The sequence below is a fragment of the Caretta caretta genome, chromosome 1 (assembly GCF_965140235.1).
Source record: "Caretta caretta isolate rCarCar2 chromosome 1, rCarCar1.hap1, whole genome shotgun sequence".
In the NCBI taxonomy this organism is placed as follows: domain Eukaryota; kingdom Metazoa; phylum Chordata; order Testudines; family Cheloniidae; genus Caretta; species Caretta caretta.
This window is the reverse complement of record NC_134206.1, coordinates 3,332,800-3,344,720: the sequence shown is the minus strand read 5'-3', so window position 1 is coordinate 3,344,720 and position 11,921 is coordinate 3,332,800. Positions and strand designations below refer to the sequence as shown.

Genomic DNA, 11,921 nt, shown 5'->3' with positions numbered 1-11,921 from the left:
GGGGCAGTGCCAGGAACCCCTGCAGAGCAGGAGGGGCAGGAGGGAGCTGGTGTCCTGGGAGTGGAGAAGTGGGGGCTGGTATGCATGATTTGGTCCTGGATTCTGGCATTACGCAGGGCAGGGGGAGGTCGGTTCCCTTCTCCTCCTTCCCCACCCGTAGATCGGTGATCACAAGAGCAAGAACAATACTACGAACATCACCACAGTGAAGCCAACCCAGCCCCCACTGCTCTCCGGCTCTTCTTGGCTCTCCTTGAGCCTCACTAAGCATGGCTGACAGCGGAGAGAACACCATCGCCTGCCCAGTCATCGCCGCCAACCCCCGCATCATCCGAGTCACGGTGAAAACCCCCAAGGTGAAGGAGGAGTTTGTGGTGCCGGAGAACAGCACCATCAAGCAGTTCAAGGAGGAGATCTCCAAGCACTTCAACTGCCAGACCAGCCAGCTGGTGTTGGTGTTTGTTGGGAGGATTTTGAAAGACCAGGACACCCTCAGGCAGCGGGGGATCCAGGACGGGATCACTGTCCACCTCGTCATCAGGACTCAGAAGAGACCCCAGGACAATCCGCTTCCTCACATGTACGTGGCCAGGAACGTTGCCCCCGCCCCAGAGCCGTCCGGCATCACCCCTGCGCACAGCAGCGCCTTCGATCCAAGCAGGCGGGGCCTGGGTGTGAACGTCTCCAGCACGGAAGTGCAGAGCCCACTGCAGCTTCTGGCCAGCTCCGAGATGATGGCTCGGAAGGTGGAGAACCCGTTTATCCAGAGCATGCTTTCCAACCCCGACCTCATGAGGCAGCTGATCATGGCCCACCCGCAGATGCAGCAGCTGGCCCAGCAAATCCCAGAGATCAGCCGCATCCTCAACAACGCAGACATCATGAGGGAGATGCTGGACATTGTTCGGAACCCAGAAATGATGCAGGAGATGAGGAGTCAAGACCGAGCCTTGAGCAACCTGGAAAACATCCCAGGCGGGGACAATGCCCTGCGATGTGCCTATGCCGAGCCCCAGGAACCACTGCTGAGTGCCGCCCAGGAGCAGTTTGGAAACCTTCCCTTTGCTATGCTGGTGAGGAATCCCTCCTTGGAGGGTGTGGGCGGCCAGCCATCTTGCATAGATCACAGAGACCTGTCGGCTCCTCCCTCCGTCTCCCAGAGTGCCACAAGTGTCTGCACCAACAGCACCTGCGGGGACCTGGACAGTGGTGTCACCAACCCTCTCGGGCAGGGCTCTTCCGTGCCCAGCCTGGGACCGGGGATGTTCACTGCAGGGGGGATTCAGAACTTGGTGCAGCAGATCACCGAGAACCCCCAGCTGATCGTGAACTTGTGCGCGTCCTACACCAAGTGCATGATGCTGTCGCTGATACAGAACGCTCAGCTGGCAGCCCAGGCCACCTTCTCGGCGGAGAGCCCCCAGCACCAAGAACCAGTGACCCAGAGGCTGCCCAATGTCCTTCAGCAGATCCAGAACCCTGAGATGTTGGTGGCCATGTCCAACCCGAAAGCCATGCAAGCTTGGCTGCAGATTGAGCAGGGGCTGCAGACGCTGGCAGCAGAGGCCCCTGTCCTTCTGCCGTGGTTTACTCTCCGTTTGTGGGGACTGGGAAATTCTGGGACCTCTGTAAGTGCAACGGGCCCTAGCCCTGCACCCAGTGAAATGTCACACCTAGAGCCGGCAGCGTCTGAGCCGGGACACCAACATCTAAACATGCTGCGGATGCTGAAAGTTCTTCCTGGGACGAATCCTCAGCACTTACAAGCACCAGAAATCAAATTTCAGGAAGAACTGGAGTAGCTGGAATCAATGGGCTCCTTGAACCGTGACGGGAACGGACATAGCAACCGGAGAAGATATCAGCACAACCGTGGGAAGACAGAAACATCCAGCCCACCCATCCTAGCACCGTGTCTGTTACGTGTTCACTTGGATTTCGGTCTTATAAACAAAAGCCAATAATGGTGCACCTTTCTGTGGGCAGCTGTCACTTTCTTGTCAGAGACCAAAAGTCAGTAGCTTTTGCCTAAAGATGTTGCATGCTTCAGCCTTTTGATAACGGGCAATTACCCAGCAGCTGTCCTCTAGGGAGTTTGAGATAATGAGTGAATTAATCAGGAGCTTCACTACAGCTCTGTGAAGTAGATATTATTTAGAGCTGGGCAAATATTCCATCTATCTACCTGGGCCCGGATGAGTGCAGTATCTGATTGACTGACATGCAGTCAAGAATTTATCCTCACACCACCCATGTGAGCTAAGGGTATGGCTGCAAAAAAGTCTCCGAGCCCAAGCCAGCTGACTCAGACTTGCAGGACTCACGCTGTATGGCTAAACAGATAGCAATGGAAACATTCGGGCTGAGTCAGTTGACCCGGGCTCTGAGACGCACTGCCATGGGTTTGTGTGTGTGTGTGTTTTTTTGCTGTATAGCTGTACGCTTAGACCGTGTTATGGTCCCCATGGTGTAGATGAGGGAACTGAAGCACAAAGAGATTGCTTCATCCAAAACGACACATGGCGGCTGTGCGAGGCCTGGAATAGAACCAGATCTCCTGAGTCCCAGGCCAATCGTTGTGAAGCTCCAACAACCGTGGCCGGCTGTGTTGGCGCCATTTTTCATTCACTGTTCAGCACACATTAGGGAACTTGTGTTTTGTTCACAAGGATGTTTACGGAGGAGATTTTTATTGGTCTAACTTTCAGTATTTGTCAGTGAAGAAGTGTTGGAAGCGCTAGCCTTATGTCATCCAATCAGGAAGCAGAAACCATGCCATGTGACTTAGTTGCTCACCTAGCAAACCTTGACTATCAAACCTAAACACTTTGCAAACAAGCCAGAGGCCAAAACATGGTCATAACTGCTCTTTGTCTAACAACCATGGATGGCGAAAAAGATCAGGAATGTTACGATTGGTGTGGGGCCAAATTGCAGACAGAGAAGGGTTATGTAACCCTTCTGCCAGGCCGAGTTGATAGCAGCATGGGCCGGGTTCAGTACACAGGGGCTCCCTCTCATCAAAGCAAATGCAAAACTGGCTCGAGCCCCGACCCAGTGACCTGGGAAAATCTTACGCACACCCCTGGGCGCCTCAAAGAGGCAATACTTCCCCTCTCGCAAGCACAGAGTCTCGGTGTAGCAGAGAATCTTTAATAACATGAGGTGAACGACATCAGCATTAAATTGGGAAAACACCACAACTAGGGTTCATCAACCAAACCATGAGCAAAGACCCACCCCAGCAAATTGGGCCATGTCCTTTCCCTCAGGTTCTTGAGTCCCACAACCCAAACGTCTCTTGAGTCCAGCAACCCAAAAATCACCCAAAGTCCAAAAAGTCCAACAACCCCAAAAGTCCAGCCCCAGAGTTCAAAAGTTCATCTGCAGAGTGTTACTCCCCAGTCTGGGTAAAAATGTGCGTGTGCGGGGGGGGGGGGGGGGGGGGAAGAGGTAAGGGGCACCTTACGTGAGCTGAAGCTGACTGCCCCACAGGGCTTCACTATGAGCCACTCTGGTCCGCTCCACCAGCCGTCCCACAAATGGCTCCTCTCCGCTCCACACAAGCAGCTCCCACCGTCCCATGAACTGCTCTACCAGCCCATCCACGAACAGCTGTGCTGGGCTCTAGATCTTCAGGCTCCCCACTACTTGACACAGTGCTCAGTGATTTCAGCTTGTAGTAGTGGGAGCCTCAGTGCTGGGGCACCATAAGGCCAAAGTGAATTCAGTTCAGCACCTGTAGCTAGACTCCTAACAGACCCAAAATTAGCTCTGACATTCTACAGTGGAGAGACAGAGGTGCAATTGATGTTTCAGGCCCACACCACCAGCTACTAATACCTGCCTCCAACCTCTCCCAATTCACAGAGTTTTGCAACCCATGTCCCTTGCCTAGCGAGTGCTACTTAGTTGATGGCAAGTCCCTCCATCACAACAAAAGGACAAGTACAGTTCCACTGTCCTTGATTCCCATAATCAGGGTAATAACAATTTATTCTTCCTGCCCCAATAACAGAGACACTGGGGATCCCACAGCAGCCAAAGTGACCATTTGGGCAGCTATGGCCTCACTCTAGGCGGGGTGGGTGTGCCTTGCAAATGAGATCGGCCCCTGAAGTTCTTTTCCACAACTTGCCACACCTCACCACCAGATGTCAGGGTGGAGCTCATCCTGACTCTGCTTACAGTTAAATTTGAGGAACAAATTGTTCTCAGTGACCAGTTAAAGCAGTTTTACTAATATTTACCAAATGCACACAGGGGCTGTACCCGGGCAGTATCTGAGCATACTTTACAGGTGGGGAGACTGAGGCACGGGTAGGTGAAGTGACTTGTGCCAGGCCTCATGAGTGGCAAAGGTGGGAGCGCAATCCAGGTTTACTCCTCTTCACTCTGCAATGGAAATGAACATCCACTTCCCAGCTGGGTGCAAAGGGTTTTGTCTTTCTTAACCGTTCTCAAATGCATTTCCTTTGTAAACACTGATCTCACAGGCACGTAACAGCATGGAGACTAGAAACAGTCAGGGCCAAATTCTTTATGGGGGCAAACCGTCCTGAGATCCATGGAGTCACACCACGGATTAATGCAGCCCAGTACACCCTTGTATCCACACCGAGGGCGGTGGTGGTATTCAGCTGGAGGGCAGCTGGTCTCTCTGTCATCTTTCATCAGTGGGTAGGATTATAGGAAATCACCTCGTCTCCCTCCTGGAGGAACGGGTGAGCTGACCACCCTCTTGCTCTGGGAGAGCGGGACCCAGAAACACCAGCCCAGAAGGGCCCAGTTGGACAGTCTGTATGGCCAGGCCAGAGAGCCCACCCCGTGATTCCTCCATTGCACCCCGTCACTTAAAATGTGACTACTGGATTGAATCACCTACCATGCCCTGTGGGGTGGAGTTGCTTCTAAATGCTAAGGGGCCAGAGCAGTGGGACCAACAGAAGGTGTTTCGGGGTCCTGCTGCTCGTCACTGGAGGAGCAGGCCTGTCTCACGGGGCGCAGAGGGACATGGGAGGTAGCAGGCCTCCCCACTGGAGAGCTGAGAGAGGGGAGGGCCAGCTGGGTGTCTGAGAAGACAGATCCTGCAAGGAGGAGAGCTGCACGTCCCATGGGAAGATGACCGGCAGCTGGCGAGAAGTGGGACACAGGGACATGGTGTGGGTGCTGGGACAGGGGGTGGACGGTGCCCTGCAATCAAGAACAAGAGCCACTGCAGCCCCACTGCTGCCGGGTGGCGGGAGGGGGGCAAGGATGCTTTCCAGGGGGATATGCTTTCCCCAGAGGGAGCAGCTAGGCAGGGAAGGAGGATAACACAGGGAGGCCAGGCACGGGCTGGTTCACACTCCATGCTAGCCCACTGTTTCTCAAATGCGGCCACCGTGGCCTCAAGCGGCCACGGGGGGGTTTCCCTGCAGCCAGGATGGCTTCCTCGGCGGTGATGGGGGCCAGGGGTGGCAAAGCATCGGACCCTCTCCCTCTCTCCCTGTTGCTCCTGGATGCACCGCCCTGCACGGCCCCTGGAGAAGGGGGGACACAACGCTGCGGGAGCGCTGTGAGTTTTCCACCGGATGGGGGGGCTTCGTGGGTATCGGACTTCAGCCCTGGGGTGGCTTTGCGGAGGGGACTAAGGGACCCTGGCTGCAGACTAGGGCTCCGGCCACGGGGCCTCAGACGCCAGCCCCTGGCCGCGCAGTGGCAGGCTCCGATCTCTGGCTCTGGACACATGGCGCCGACCCCCCAATCCCACTGGCAGCCGCTGGCCCTTGGTGCTGACCCACATCCGTGCACACTGACCCCCAGCCCGAGTCACTGACCCTGGGTGCCGGCCCCAGGCTCCAACCCTGGGCTCCATCAGCTGCCAGCCCTGGGTGCAGATCCCAGGGTGCTGGCTCTGGATGCTGACCCCTGGCCGTGCGGTAGCAGGCGCAGACCCCAAGTGCCATCCCCAAACCCCGGTGGCAGCCAAACCCCGGCCGCACGCTCTGACCCCCAGCCCTCGCTGCTGACCCCGGGCACTGCTCCTGGACGTTGATCCTGGGTTCCAGCAGGTGCTGGCCACGGGCGCTGATCCCCAGCCCTGGTCGCACGGCAGCAGGCACCAGCCCCAGGCCCCGGCGGGTGCTGGCCCAGGACACTGACTCCTAGCCCCGGCTGTGTGGCAACGGGTGCGGACCCCAAGCACCAACCCTCGGCCCCGGCCACACAGGAGCAGGTGCCGGCTCTTGGTGCCGACCCCCGGCTGAGTGGCAGTGGGTGCTGATCCCCGGCCCTGGGTCTCGATCCCCGGCCCTGACCACGTAACTGCAGGCACCAACTCTGGTCTCCAGTGGGTGTTGGCCCACGGCGCTGACCCCTTCCCCAGGCACCAACCCACATCTCCAGCCATGTGGTGGTAGTGGTGGGGCCCCCCATCCATCGTCCCTGGCCCCCGCTGCCTCACCCCCCCACCCCTCCATCCAGGTCTTAACTTGCCAGGACTTGCTGTGAAAAGTGATATTAACAAACATACAGACATCACTTTTCACAGTAATATTTTTATGACTGAGTCTGCAAAAAAAGCCAAAAAACCCTACATAAATTACAATGATCTGGATGTGGATCTGTGCTATGTATTTTTTTTCCCTAAACTTAATGAAATATTTCAGGGGAAAGCGTCAGTGCGGCCAACAGCGAGAGTTGGTGGCCGCACTCTGAGGCCACCAAAACTTTTGTTGTGAGAACCCCTGTGCTGGCCCCAGGGAGCCCCCAGATGCCATGGATACAGGGACACTGTGTGCCTGGGTGCTGGACAGGCTGATGGAGGGAAGGATGGGCCAGGATATGGTGATCCCGGGCTTGTTTTCAAGGGAAGTGCCAGCCACCGATGCCTTGTCTGCTTACTGTGATGTCGGCAGTGATGTCACAGTGCCCCGGGGCAGGCCGGGTGGAAATTCTGCATGGCAGGCAGCATCAGCCGCAGAAAGACCATGAGGGAACCTGCCAGGTGGTGAGCGAAGGGAGGAGCAGGCCAACATCGGGCTGGTGTGCGCGCTCTGGCTTTGGCTTCCAGCAGTACCACGGGGAGAGCAGGCCAGTTCCCCCTTCCCACCGCTCCGCCCCGGAAGCCCGTAACGAGAGCGGCAAGAACGACCGCCGCCGTACATCGGCCGAAAGGAATTGTCCTCCATCACGTCCCATCTCCTTCCCCTGGCGCCTCCACTCCCTGAGGAAGGACCAACGCGGAGCTCCTGGATCCCGGTCACCATGTCCGAAAGCCGACGGGTCCCCGGGGCCAACCAGGAAGCCATCACCGCCGAGTCCGGCGGCATCCTCAAGGTGACGGTGAAGACCCTCAAGCAGAAGGAGCAGTTTGAGGTAGCAGAGAGCAGCACCATCCGGGCGTTTAAGGAGGAGGTCGCCAAGCGCTTCAAGGCTCCCTCTGACCTGCTGGTGCTAATATTTGCTGGGAAGATCCTAAAGGATCAGGACACACTGAGCCAGCATGGGGTCCGCAGTGGATTCAGCATCCACCTTGTCATCCGGTCCCAAAAGAGGCCCCAGGACCACCCGGCTGAACCGACAAACACTGCCACCCCACCCATGCCGTCCGCGAACAGCAGCGCTTCTGACCTGCTTGCCTGGGGACGGGGCCCGGCTCTGCAGCGCCTCGGCCTGAGCTACTCCCACGTGTCCGAGCTGCAGGGGCGCTTAGAAGAGCTGGTGGCCTCCAGCCAGGAGTTAGTGGCCCAGATCATGGAAAACCTCTTGTTTGAGATCATCAGTTCGGACCTGGATCTGAACACCATCAACAGCAACCCATTCCTCTTGGGCTTCCTCATCGGGGTGACAGGCATGAGCGTGCTCGGTCTGGAGCCAACCGAAGTGACAGATTTAACGAGCGAGGCCTCAGAGGCCAGTGGTTCCATCCAGGACTTGATGAGCGAGGTGGCACAGAATCCCTTGGTGCAGAACATCCTCACCAACACAGACCTGGTCCAGGAGATCCTCCTCTCCAACCCGCAGATGCAGCAGCTGGCAGAGCAAAACCCTGAGATTAATCACATTCTCCGCAACCCAGATTTCATCCGGGAAATGATTGAGGTCTCCAGCAGCCCGGCAATGCTGCAAGAAATTATCAGGAACCACGACCGAGCCTTGAGCAACCTGGAGAGCATCCCGGGTGGATACAGTGCCCTGCAGCAGCTGTACAGCGAGATAGAGGAACCGATGATGAACGCCATGCAAGCCCAGTTTGGGAGCAACCCATCTGCATCATTGGAGAATAACCCACCCTTGGGTGGGGCCAGTCCGCCAGCCCGCATGGAAAACAGAGACCCTTTACCAAACCCTTGGGCCACTCGGACGAATAGGGGTGGTGATATTGGGAATAACCATGACAGCAATCGTAGCAGCCATAGCACAGGGCACAGCTTTATTGTACTAAATTTTGGGCCTGGAGCAGGCCCTGGGTTTGCCAACACAGGAGGAATTCAGAGTATGGTTCAGCAGCTAACAAGAAACCCAGAGTTCATGCAGAACATGGAGTGCGTGTTGTCCAATCCCAACGGCCCAGCACAGATGCTGCTGAATAATACCCACCTCTCCAGTGATGGGCGTTCTCAGCCTCAAGGCGAAAGGACACACCAGGTCCCCCTGGAGCTGGAGAGTGCTGAAATCGCCCCCTTACTGACCAGCCCTAGAGCCATGCAGGCTTTGTTACAGATCCAACTGGGCTTGCAGACGCTCTCAGCTGAGGTCCCAGATTTTATCCTAGGGCTGGGGGACCGGGACGTGGAACTGGAGCTGGAAAGCATGGAAGAGTCCGTGCCCAGCAGTGAGTCCGAGGAGGACGTCAGTCTAGCGTCAGAAAAGGATGATCCTGAAAGTGAAGAGTGCGTGGATCAGCAGATGCCAGATGTCAGATTTGAGCGACAAATGGAGCAGCTCGGAACAATGGGATTTCAGGACCGGGAAGCAAATTTACAGGCTCTAATCGACACAGAAGGGGAAATCAATGCAGCCATTGAGATGCTAACAAAGTCCCAGCCATCAAGCAAGATATTGTAACGTGTTCATTTTGCCTGTTGTAATCCTGTCTTGTTACACACTAAAAACAGCTTGGTGCATATGAAGGTCGTGTGCAGTGGCTTGCTTCCCAAGTGCTCCCTGCCTGTGTTTCATGCCGGACCTGCCTCTTGTGCTCGGCGCGCACGTCACACATAATAAGAGTCCGTCCCTGCCCCAAAGAGCTTACTCTAGAGAGGGGACAGGCACAGGGTGGGGGAAAGGAAATGTTTTTATTTCCATGTTACAGAGGTAAACTGAGGGTGGGGGGTCCCAGAGCACGGGTCCCAGCCCAAGCCTCAATGTCTACACAGCAGTTTGTAGCCCTGCAGTCCAAGCCCGAGCCAGCTGACCGGGGCCAGCCGCGGCTGTGCCACAAGGCGTTTATCCCTGTGTAGATGTATCCTAAGTGACTTGACCCAGGTCATCCAGAAAGTCTGTGGCAGGGCCAGGAATTTGACCCAAATCTCCTGAGTCACCTAGTCCAGCTCATGAATTGCACCCTTCCTTCACTTGGCTCGGCAGGGAGTGTGATTTTGAACCCTGGATTTGCTGTCACCATTGTGTGACTCGTTTTCATGTGACATACGGTGCTGTCATTGCATTTGTCTTTCTTCAGCAGACCTAGTCCTCGCTGGCCATTCAGACAGCCCACAGAGTATCCCGAGTAACGGAAATTGATGGGAGCCAGGATTAGGAAGCCAGGGTCGCAGCTGCCAAGTTAAGTTTGCAAACAAGCTTCCAGTGTCAGTCATCTCTCTGCCCCACAGCCCTGTACACTGCTTGTAACCACCACTCCTGCCCCAAACACTTCTGCCTCCCAGGCCAGACAGGGGAGGTAGGGCTCTGGCCGCATCTCAGTTCCTCATGTCTCCTTAGTCCCAGGTAGGAGACAGCGGCTCTAAATTTCTCAGTCCAGGCCCCAGGAGACTTGGATTGACAGGGCATCTGGGTGTAGTGTGGAGACTGCACTGCTTGTGTTGGTTTGTGGGATTTCTGACAATGGGCATGAGAGACACAAAGTGCCTAGCCAAGGCTCCCAATGCCTGTTGCATATATTTCAAAATACAGCCATAAGATCTGATTTCTTCCAGGCCCAGAGCAATCTGGTGTCATGAGAATGGCCACACTGGGTCAGAGCAATGGTCCATCTAGCCCAGGATCCTGCCTTCTGACAGGGGCTAGTGCCAGGTGCTTCAGAGGGAATGATCAGAACAGGGCAGTTACCGTGTGATCCATCCCCTGTCACCCAGTCCCAGCTTCTGGCACTCAGAGTCTTAGGGACGCCCAGAGAGTGGGGCTGCATCCCTGCCCATCCTGGCCAATAGCCATTGATGGACCTGTCCTCCATGAATGTATGTAATCCTTTTTTGAACCCACTTATACTTTTGTCCTTCACAACATCCCCTGGCAAGGAGTTCCACAGGTTGACTGTGTGTTGGGTGAGGAATACCGCCTTATGTTTATTTCAAACCTGCTGCCTATGAATTTCACTGGGTGACCCCCCCCACCCCGGTTCATTGCGTGAAGGGTTAAATAACATTTTCCTCCCTAGACAAGTCATTCCAGTTCTACCCGTTAATGCTGCTGCTGAGCAGGAGGAGTAGCGGGCCGGCCGCTAGCCCCCAGCTGACATGGCTGGGCTCCATCAGGGGTAGCTTGTCTCCGTTGCGAGAGCACAGCCATCGAAAGAGGCTGGTCACGCCTGAGCTGTGCTGGCTGTAGTGACGCAGGGGTCCCACACTCTCCCTCCGCCTGCCCAGCACCCCGGGGGCGGCTGGGACTCAGTTCAGAAGGGAGGGGGAGGGATAGCTCAGTGGTTTGAGCATTGGCCTGTGAAACCGAGGGTTGTGAGTTCAATCCTTGAGGGGGCCATTTAGGGATCTGGGGCAAAAATTGGGGATTGGTCCTGCTTTGAGCAGGGGGTTGGACGAGATGACCTCCTGAGGTCCCTTCCAGCCCTGAGATTCTATGAAGCGCGGTGAATGGAGAAACCTCCAGGGAGGATCGGCTGAGGTTATGTCAGCTCCCTCGGCCGGGTGGGCCGGGGGTTGCGGATTTGCCTGAGGGTCTTATTGGTTCCTCCTCTGCTGGATGGAGGCAGCAATGGCCAGGGATCTGCGCTCGACCCTGGGCTTGTGACTTTCCCGGTGGGGTGTGAGCACCTCTCCCCAGATAGGAATTCACACAGTCTCCTGTGTTGTGGCCCCCGTCAGGGTTCAAGCCTAATCCAGGCCCCGGCCGGGATTAAACTGTGGATCGGGCTTGGCAGCCAGGTGGCTGTTCTTGGCTGATGTCAAAGGTGCACCAGGATCTGGGGACACGGCTCGGGGCCGGCTGCTCTGAGGTCGATTGGCCTGACGGTGACCTGGCGTACTGCGGTCTGGTCCCTCCCACCCAGGGTGGGTTCGATAGTGTAAACAGGACATCAGTCTATCCAGCCCCCTTTCCTCTTGCCCTGACCTTTCTGCCCTGGTCTCCCCACACCTGATCTCTCCTCACATCGGAGCCCAGTCTGTGGGTCTTTCACACCCCCTGCCCCGCCCCGTTTCATTCACTCCCCTGGGTTTCCCTTCATTTCTTTTGTCTCTCTCTCTCTCTCTGTCCCCCCATCCTGGGGACTCTTCACCTATGAATCTCCTCCTTCTGTGATCTCTCCCCTTTCCTTCCTGCCCCATGACCTCGTGACTCCACCTTTGGCCCATAGCAGCCCCCCTGGAGCCCATAGGGCATCCTCTTCCCACATCTCCCTCTGATCTGGCATCCAGCCCCCCTCTGTCCGTGCAGCCCCACTTTTCCCTGCTGTTTCCCTCTGGCCTTGAATGGGCTAAGTGATCTCTGCCCGGGATGAAGGACTGGAGGGTCCGGTCCGT

At 56.3% G+C, this 11,921-nt stretch overlaps 2 pseudogenes; both read left to right on the top strand.

The window, feature by feature from the left end:
* Window positions 1-269: 269 nt before the first annotated feature.
* Window positions 270-1,908, top strand: LOC125631206 (ubiquilin-1 pseudogene; annotated as a pseudogene).
* Window positions 1,909-6,889: 4,981 nt separating this feature from the next.
* On the top strand, window positions 6,890-9,051 carry LOC125631197 (ubiquilin-1 pseudogene; annotated as a pseudogene).
* The last annotated feature ends 2,870 nt before the right edge of the window (window positions 9,052-11,921 follow it).